The sequence below is a fragment of the Mauremys mutica genome, chromosome 1, assembly GCF_020497125.1.
Source record: "Mauremys mutica isolate MM-2020 ecotype Southern chromosome 1, ASM2049712v1, whole genome shotgun sequence".
In the NCBI taxonomy this organism is placed as follows: Eukaryota; Metazoa; Chordata; order Testudines; family Geoemydidae; genus Mauremys; species Mauremys mutica.
This window is the reverse complement of record NC_059072.1, coordinates 200,188,114-200,195,357: the sequence shown is the minus strand read 5'-3', so window position 1 is coordinate 200,195,357 and position 7,244 is coordinate 200,188,114. Positions and strand designations below refer to the sequence as shown.

Sequence of the window (7,244 nt, the reverse complement as noted above, 5' to 3'; positions counted from 1 at the left end):
CTGAAAGCCATGCTCCCTGAATCCCTATCCTATGTTTTACCCACACACGTGTTCTGTTTTCCCCAGGAGACTTCTGAATCCAATTTATCCTAGCTCATTAGATTTCAATAGTACTTTCACAATATTACATGCTAAAATCAATACTGTAGCCTTTGATTCACTGATCCATTTAAGGACACATGGTTTCAACACCCCCATGCAGCAATGATACCGAAGGGCTGTCCTTTAGCCAGGACATGCAAGTGTGGCTGATGTTTGATTGCTTGTGGGCCTTTCCTAATGGGGGTAGGTCTTCTTCATTTGTGAGTCTGGCTGAGACGATGCATGCCTCCCTTGTCACAGTCCATGGAGATGGAGGTGGTTCATGGGGACAGGTTGTATGTGGTAGATAAATGACATTGTGTACTGGGTCAAACATCACCCAGTCCTCTCACCACATGGTGATGGCTCATGAGCTCCAGTGTTTGTGCATATTTTATATTGATTAGATAAATGATCCCTGCATTAGGGGCAGCTTTCTTCTCCTTACACTGCTCTACATGCATATGCCCAAATGTGGGATGAAATGTCAGGCACAGACAAAATGAGGGGCACAAAGTTATAGAGAAAGGAGATTCCTTTGCTTTCAATAACTCTTTATATCTGAGGCTATTAGAGAGATAACATGAGTGAGGTAATATCTTTTACTGGACCAAGTTCTGTTGGTGAAAGAGAAGCTTTTGAGATTACACAGAGCTCTTCTGAGGATAATAATTTTCAACAGCATGCAGGAGCTGCCAATCCATCAAGCAGCGCTACCTTTTGCTCATGTCTCACCATATTTGGCATTTGAGTTACAATGGAGACTTGCACAGCATTTTTTTTTAAATCTCACTCCCATCCCACACTGCAATACTCACTCCCACCAGCATTGTTTCTTGCAGTTTTAGCCTACTTCCATCCACAAAATACGTAGATCCTGCAAAAGCGGTACCCCCACACTCTGGGTCTCCTCTCCCAGGAGAACCCCAATCCCCCACACCCATCTTGCCTCAGTGGCTACTGCCAGTTGTCATTTGGCCCCCTTTCTCTGCAACAAACTGCAGTCTGTAATAGCCACTCCTCACTGGCAAGGGGATTGGACCTGCTGCCTTTCTTGGCCCAGCTGTCTCCCCACAGCCCCAGTATATCCTTTAGCCTTCAGCAAAGCCTCAGCCTGGGGACTCACCAGGTCAGAGTTCCCCAGCTCTGCCTACCCTTCCCCAGCATTGTTCTGCTTCAGGTACCCTGTCTCTCCCAGGCAGCAAGGTCTTTCTGACACCAAGGCTGGAGTGAGACTGACCCAGCTCCACCCTTAGCCCTTATATCAGGGCCAGCTGTGGCCTGATTGGGTGTGGCCACAGCTGTGGCTGCTCTTAATCTAATTGCCCTTTTCTAATTGAGTCCCAGGCACAGCCCTCTCCAAGGGCTGCTTTTAACCCCTGCTCTCCCGGAGTGGGGCAACTGCCCCACTACAATAAATAATTATCTTTGACTCTTTCTTTTAAAGATTTCTTACTGCTTTTCAAGGAAGTGAATAAGCCTTTATATCATGTATATGCAGTGTGTGCTAAGAACATTCCTAATGTATTGACAATGGAAAGGATGTAAAAGACATTTCAGAAGATCATAGTAGATGTCTCAGAATCCAAAATTCACCTTTATGCTTTTCAAGGTGATATCCAGATTTAATTCCTTTCTCACTTTCTGGCAGTGCAGACATCACTCAACCTGCATCCGACGAAGTGGGTGTTCACCCACGAAAGCTCATGCTCCAAAACTTCTGTTAGTCTGTAAGGTGCCACAGGACTCTTTGCTGCTTTTACAGATTCAGACTAACATGGCTACCCCTCTGATACCTCACTCAACCTAGTTTGGATGGAATAATATGATGACATTAACATTCATGTATGAAAATATTATTGCAAGGGAACAGAATTTACATTTTCACACCAAATTTAGAAATATCATTCTTTGCACTGTAAATTTCAAATTTGTATTTCGATTTAAACAACATATTTCAGAATTTTGTTTCATTACTTTACATACCCAATCTGCGATGGGTCTTTTATCATCCCTGGCCAATAGTATCTTGAGGGCAGCACAATTCTCGTTTTGACTACTCCTTGATGTCCACCCTGTGGACAGTGATGATACTGTTCAAAGAGCTGTAGGGCTTTTTACATTGTGTGCATATTGAGAACCTTTCTTCCTTTTGCTGCATGGAAAAGTGTCCCTCTGCTAATAAGAGAAGATGGAAACATGATGATGACATCAAGTGTTGCACTTAAGCAATTATCAGATATTTTCAAATCATAGATTCATTATAAGTGCTGAAGGATAAGTAGTCATGGTAAGATAGTTATTTCACTGAAGAATGCTTAAGTGGAGACACTTGAGGTGTTTACCACAAGGTAAGTAAGCACGGTCAACAGTGCACTCTTGTATGGGTTCACCAATCCTATGTTATCTCATAGTAAAACTAAAGTAGCTTATGTCCATGATGTTTATTGCTCAGAAAATCATAAGTGGCACTGTATGACAAGCTGCCTAGGCAACATCATCACAATATCTATTAGATAACACTTGATAAAAAAAAACTTTTTGGAGCAGAGAGTGTTACCCGGGGTTCTTTCAACCCAAAGCTCTTGGTAACTTTACTCTGTGCGAGGAGGTTTCAGGAAATAAATCAAGGGAGACACGGCCGTCTGACCGATAGATGGCTGGCACAAACAGGACAACACAAGAGTGCTTTCACTTAAAGCTAAACTTTACTAGTCTCAAGCACTTACACACGTGCGCAACAAGTTAGTAAAACACCCCCAACCCTTGATAATTACCAAAGCTGAGTGTGGCTCTTGAGTGACACAGCAGCAGGCTTCCGATGGTCAAATCTTCCGTCTGTCGGTGTAACCTGTGCAGCAAAGGGGGGGGCAGGGGGCGGGAATCCAACCTGCCGCCCGGCCGGAGCAGCAAAGGGGGGGGGGGCGGGAATCCAACCTGCCGCCCAGCCGGAGCAGTGAAGGGGGGCGGGGCACGAAACAAACCTGACTGCCGGCCAGCCAGAACAGCAACGGGAAGAAAATACAAAAAGAAAAAAAAAATACCTGCGGGGCGCCGGTGCAGGGGGACTCCCAGCCCTGCAGACCCCGGGCAGCGGAGTGCACACCCCAGCTGGGGGGTGGGAGGGGCTTCCTTAAGCGGGGCGCTCGCCATGCGGGCCCTCCTGCCGCGCCGCCTGCTGGGAGGGCGCCACACTGCTCCGGTGGGCGGGCTGCCATGCTGGGCTTGCTCCAGACCTGGCACCGCTCCCAGCAGCTCCATGCCGCCGCCCCCTACAGGGCAGCAGGAGCAGCAAACCCAAAAGAAAAAAACCTGCAGGGGCTGCGGAAGCGGCGAAGCGCAAAAAAAAAAAAAAAAAAAGGGTTTGGGCGGAATGCCGCCCCTTGGAAACTGCCGCCCTAAGCACCAGCTTGCTTGCCTGGTGCCTGGAGCCGGCCCTGCTTGGAGGAGACCCAGGCTCCATGTGCAGCCCAGAATGAAGAGCTGGGTGATGGCTTTAAAGGTCAGTAACCTGGGTAAAGGCAGATGGAGAGATCCCGTTACAATAACTCTATGGAGAGCGATTGGGTCAGGAGAATCCGGGCAGAGTGGGGTGGAGCTACCGGCCCCTGCTTTCCTGTGTGGGACAGGGTTACCGTCAATGCAAACACACTGGGAATTCATTCCCATGGACCCTAGATATGCTGTTCCCCTCCTGAAATCTCTCACACCCTCCGGTGCCAAGGACTCTCCAATCCAAGGCATCTGACCCTCCAGGATTGTTTTGTTGCCCTCTCACCTGTGGTCTCTGAGGGTGGACACATCTGCACTGAGAGAGGAGAGTTTGTTTCTGAGGATCCACAGGGTCAGGGAAAAGAACGTTATATTTATCTGTGGGAAGAGTGGGAAATATTTCCTGTAAAACATCCCATCCGGGGCTGGTGACTGCAGCCAAGGCAGAGAATGATCCCAGGGGACCGAGCCAAACACTGCAGAACCAGGGAAGGCTAATTTCTGGTGGGAATTATCCCCTCTTCTGTAATATCCCCTGGCAGCTCTCAGTCCCTCCCCATGCATGGAGCTGACAGCATAACCGGGGCTGAGATGGATCAATGGGATCACAGAGGCCAGATCCTGCTTAGAGTGCAATATGGAGCCTCTCCAGTGCAGTCAGGAGTTATTTTGGGTTTACACTGGTGTAACTGAGAGCAGGATCTGGCTCAGAGATTCCAGATCCTGCCTCTAGAATATTTCCTGCCACTTCTAGGCTGTAACAAATCCTCCCCCCTGCAACTTCTCCAGGGCATAGGGAGGAATATGTAGGGACATTTGTTTCCCCCCCTGCAAAAACCACTGCAGAGTGCAGCCCTCTCCCTTCCTCGTTCCTTGGGTCATTAACTCGACTAAACCAAACTCTTCTGTCTTCACTTGGCAAAACTTCTGCTGACGTCCCTGGGAGCTGGGCCCGAGTAACGGCTGTGGGCCTGGGGATACAGCACAGGGACTCATCCCGGGACTGACCACAGCAGATGAGCCAGGTGGGACCTAACTGGGTCTTTCCTTGTGTTTTATGGGCCACGTTCCCCTCCCTACTTCACTGAAATCAATGAGGTCGCAGAGGTGAGAGGAGAATGGGGCCCTGTGGTTCTGTGAGGTACCCACCAGGATTATGGCACAGACTGGACCCAGGAAGCTCCAACGAAAGCCTCTGTCCAGGCTGAGCCAGCAGCTACAGGGAGGGAGGAAGAAGAAGGTGACTTTAATGGGATTACTGCCCTTTTTCAGCCCCAGGGGCAGAGAGGGGGTGTCACAGGGCAGCTGGATCACAAAAGCGAGATGAATCTCCGCCTGCCTGTGACATGGCCGACTCTCTTGCAGGTAGCAGGCAAATAGCCCTCCCCATGTACCTCAGCATCTCCTGCTTTCAGCCACCACTTCCTCTTCCACCTCCTCACATGACCCTTTCTGGTGGATGGGCGCAGTATTGATGGAGGGCCAGACATGCAGTGGATGGACATTGGTCCAGCTGCACTGAAGGAAGTGGAGCTGCCCTGATTTACACCAGCTGAGGATCTCACCTGGGGTGTCTAGAACATGCCACGCCCTGTTTTAGTGGAGTCGCTCACTTTAGAGAGGGGATGCTCAGGGATTTGCACACAGTAAGAAGGTGCATTTGTTTCCTACCCACCAGCCCCACAAACCCAGCCTGGGACCTGGGAATCAAGGTGGGATCTTTCTGGCTTGTTCTTCTGCATCATCAGTGGGGTGAGGAGTGTAGATGTCTGACAGGGGGGCAACTCAACTATAGCGCTGGGGCAGCTTAGTATCCCTGGGGATGGGAAGGGTCCCAGGGGGAAATTCAGCTCCCAGGCAGGGCGAGCTGGGAAATCTAGGTTCAAGTCAGACCTGGGGTGAGCCGGACAAGCACATGGAAGCCACATCCCAGCTCCCCTTCGGGATGGGCGCTGCACATACTGTGTGGAAGTTCCGTAGCCACCAGGATTCACCGCTGCAGAAATAGCCACCACCAGGGCTGGGAATCCGTAGCCGAACGGGTACATGAATCTCTTCTTGAACCGGTTGCCGCAGGTGTAATTCACGACCTGCAGGTTCCAGACGGTAAGGAAGAGGTGCAGCCCCTCCAGGAACATCCAGCTGAAGCAGGCCAGGAAGAGGTAGTGTAGGAGGCCAGCAATGACAGCACACGCCACCTGGGGGAGACAGAGAGCCCAGGGACACTGCAAGGGGAAGGGAAATGCTGAGTATGGGGGAGACTTGCCGGGGAGGGGGTGTCACACCGGGACTCTTGTTAGCACGGCTCTCCAGGTACAGCGCTCCGTGACCCAGAGACGGCAGGTTCCTCGGTCTATGGAGGGTCCTGCGGGTGCACATTGCTGATGCAGGAAGGGAGCAGAGATTAGTGGTTAGAGCAGGACTCAGGGGATCCAGGTTCTGTTCCCAGCCCTGCCACAGAGTCCCTGGGTGACCACGGGCAAGTCACGTAGGAGAGGAATCGAGGCACAGGGAGACTGTGACATAGGGATAGAACTGGCTGAACTCCAGGGGTTGGGGACACTCAGAGCACTGTGTCCAGTGTGAAGGGGCCTAACGGGGTGGAAACATCCACCCCGTTAGGCCCCTTCACAGCCCAGAAACCAGGGAGCACAAAGGGGTTCAAAGCCACACACCCCAGCCCTGCTGCGCGTGGAGGCACAGAGCAGGGGAGAATCAGGCCGTACCTGACTGCCGGGATGGGTCACCTGCGTGAGGAAGAGCAGGTCGGCCAGGAAGAGGCAGAGGCAGAGCTGCAGGTGGAGGGAGGTGCTGACGTTGCGGATGGAGCGGCACAGGAGGAAGGTGAGGATGGCCAGGAAGAGGCACAGCAGGGAGAGGGTCAGTCCCACTTAGGTGATGATGGTCAGTGAGTAACTCTCCTGTAACACAGCAAAGGGAGAATCACCAGTGACCCCAGCCCAGCCCCCTCAGCTCTGACTCAGACTTTTCCCCAGCAAAGCCTCCAGTCGCTCCAGGGAGAGCTTTGCCCACAACTGAGTGTGGAGCTCAGGGTCCTGCCCTGTGACCCGAGTCTCACGGTGAGATACCGTCACTGCGGTGGGAGCCATTAGGACGGCGAAGCTGGAGAGATGGTCACAGCTGCAGGTGGTGTGAGTGCTGTTCGTGCGCACGGCGGTGCAGCCGTCCGGAGACCAGCTGCCGCTCTCGGCCACCACTTTCCAGTAGACACAGAGAGCCTCTTCCTCCTCTTTTTTGGCCTGGAAACACAACAGAATCATCCTCATCCTCACGGGACCACAGAACGTTGTTTCTGTTATCACATGTCTATAGCAAACCCGAGGCCACTGACAGCTCCACGGCTCTCCCCAGGCAGCCCCCAGTGCCCACTGGGGCCATCCTGGTTACAGCGGAGAGAGAGCACAGATCCTGCTGCTCCCAAAGCCCAGGCCCTGCTATTGGAGTGAAAGGGAAATAAATCCTGCTAGCCGTTAGCACTATGAGGAATCTGGCACATGGCTGAGCAGTTCTGACAGCATCCAGCAGAGGGCAGTGCTGTGTGCACACATACACATAGGCACCCTAACCACGTCATTACCGTATCAAAGTGTTTCATGCTGATTTCCTGAACCACAGGCTCTAGAGAAAGCGGCTTTCCAGTTATCCCAGCT

The 7,244-nt window shown here is 51.7% G+C and overlaps 1 pseudogene; it reads right to left on the bottom strand.

Moving 5' to 3' along the window:
* Nucleotides 1–2,906: 2,906 nt before the first annotated feature.
* The window catches only part of LOC123354792, a 29,806-nt pseudogene continuing 25,468 nt past the window's right edge, over nucleotides 2,907–7,244 (bottom strand).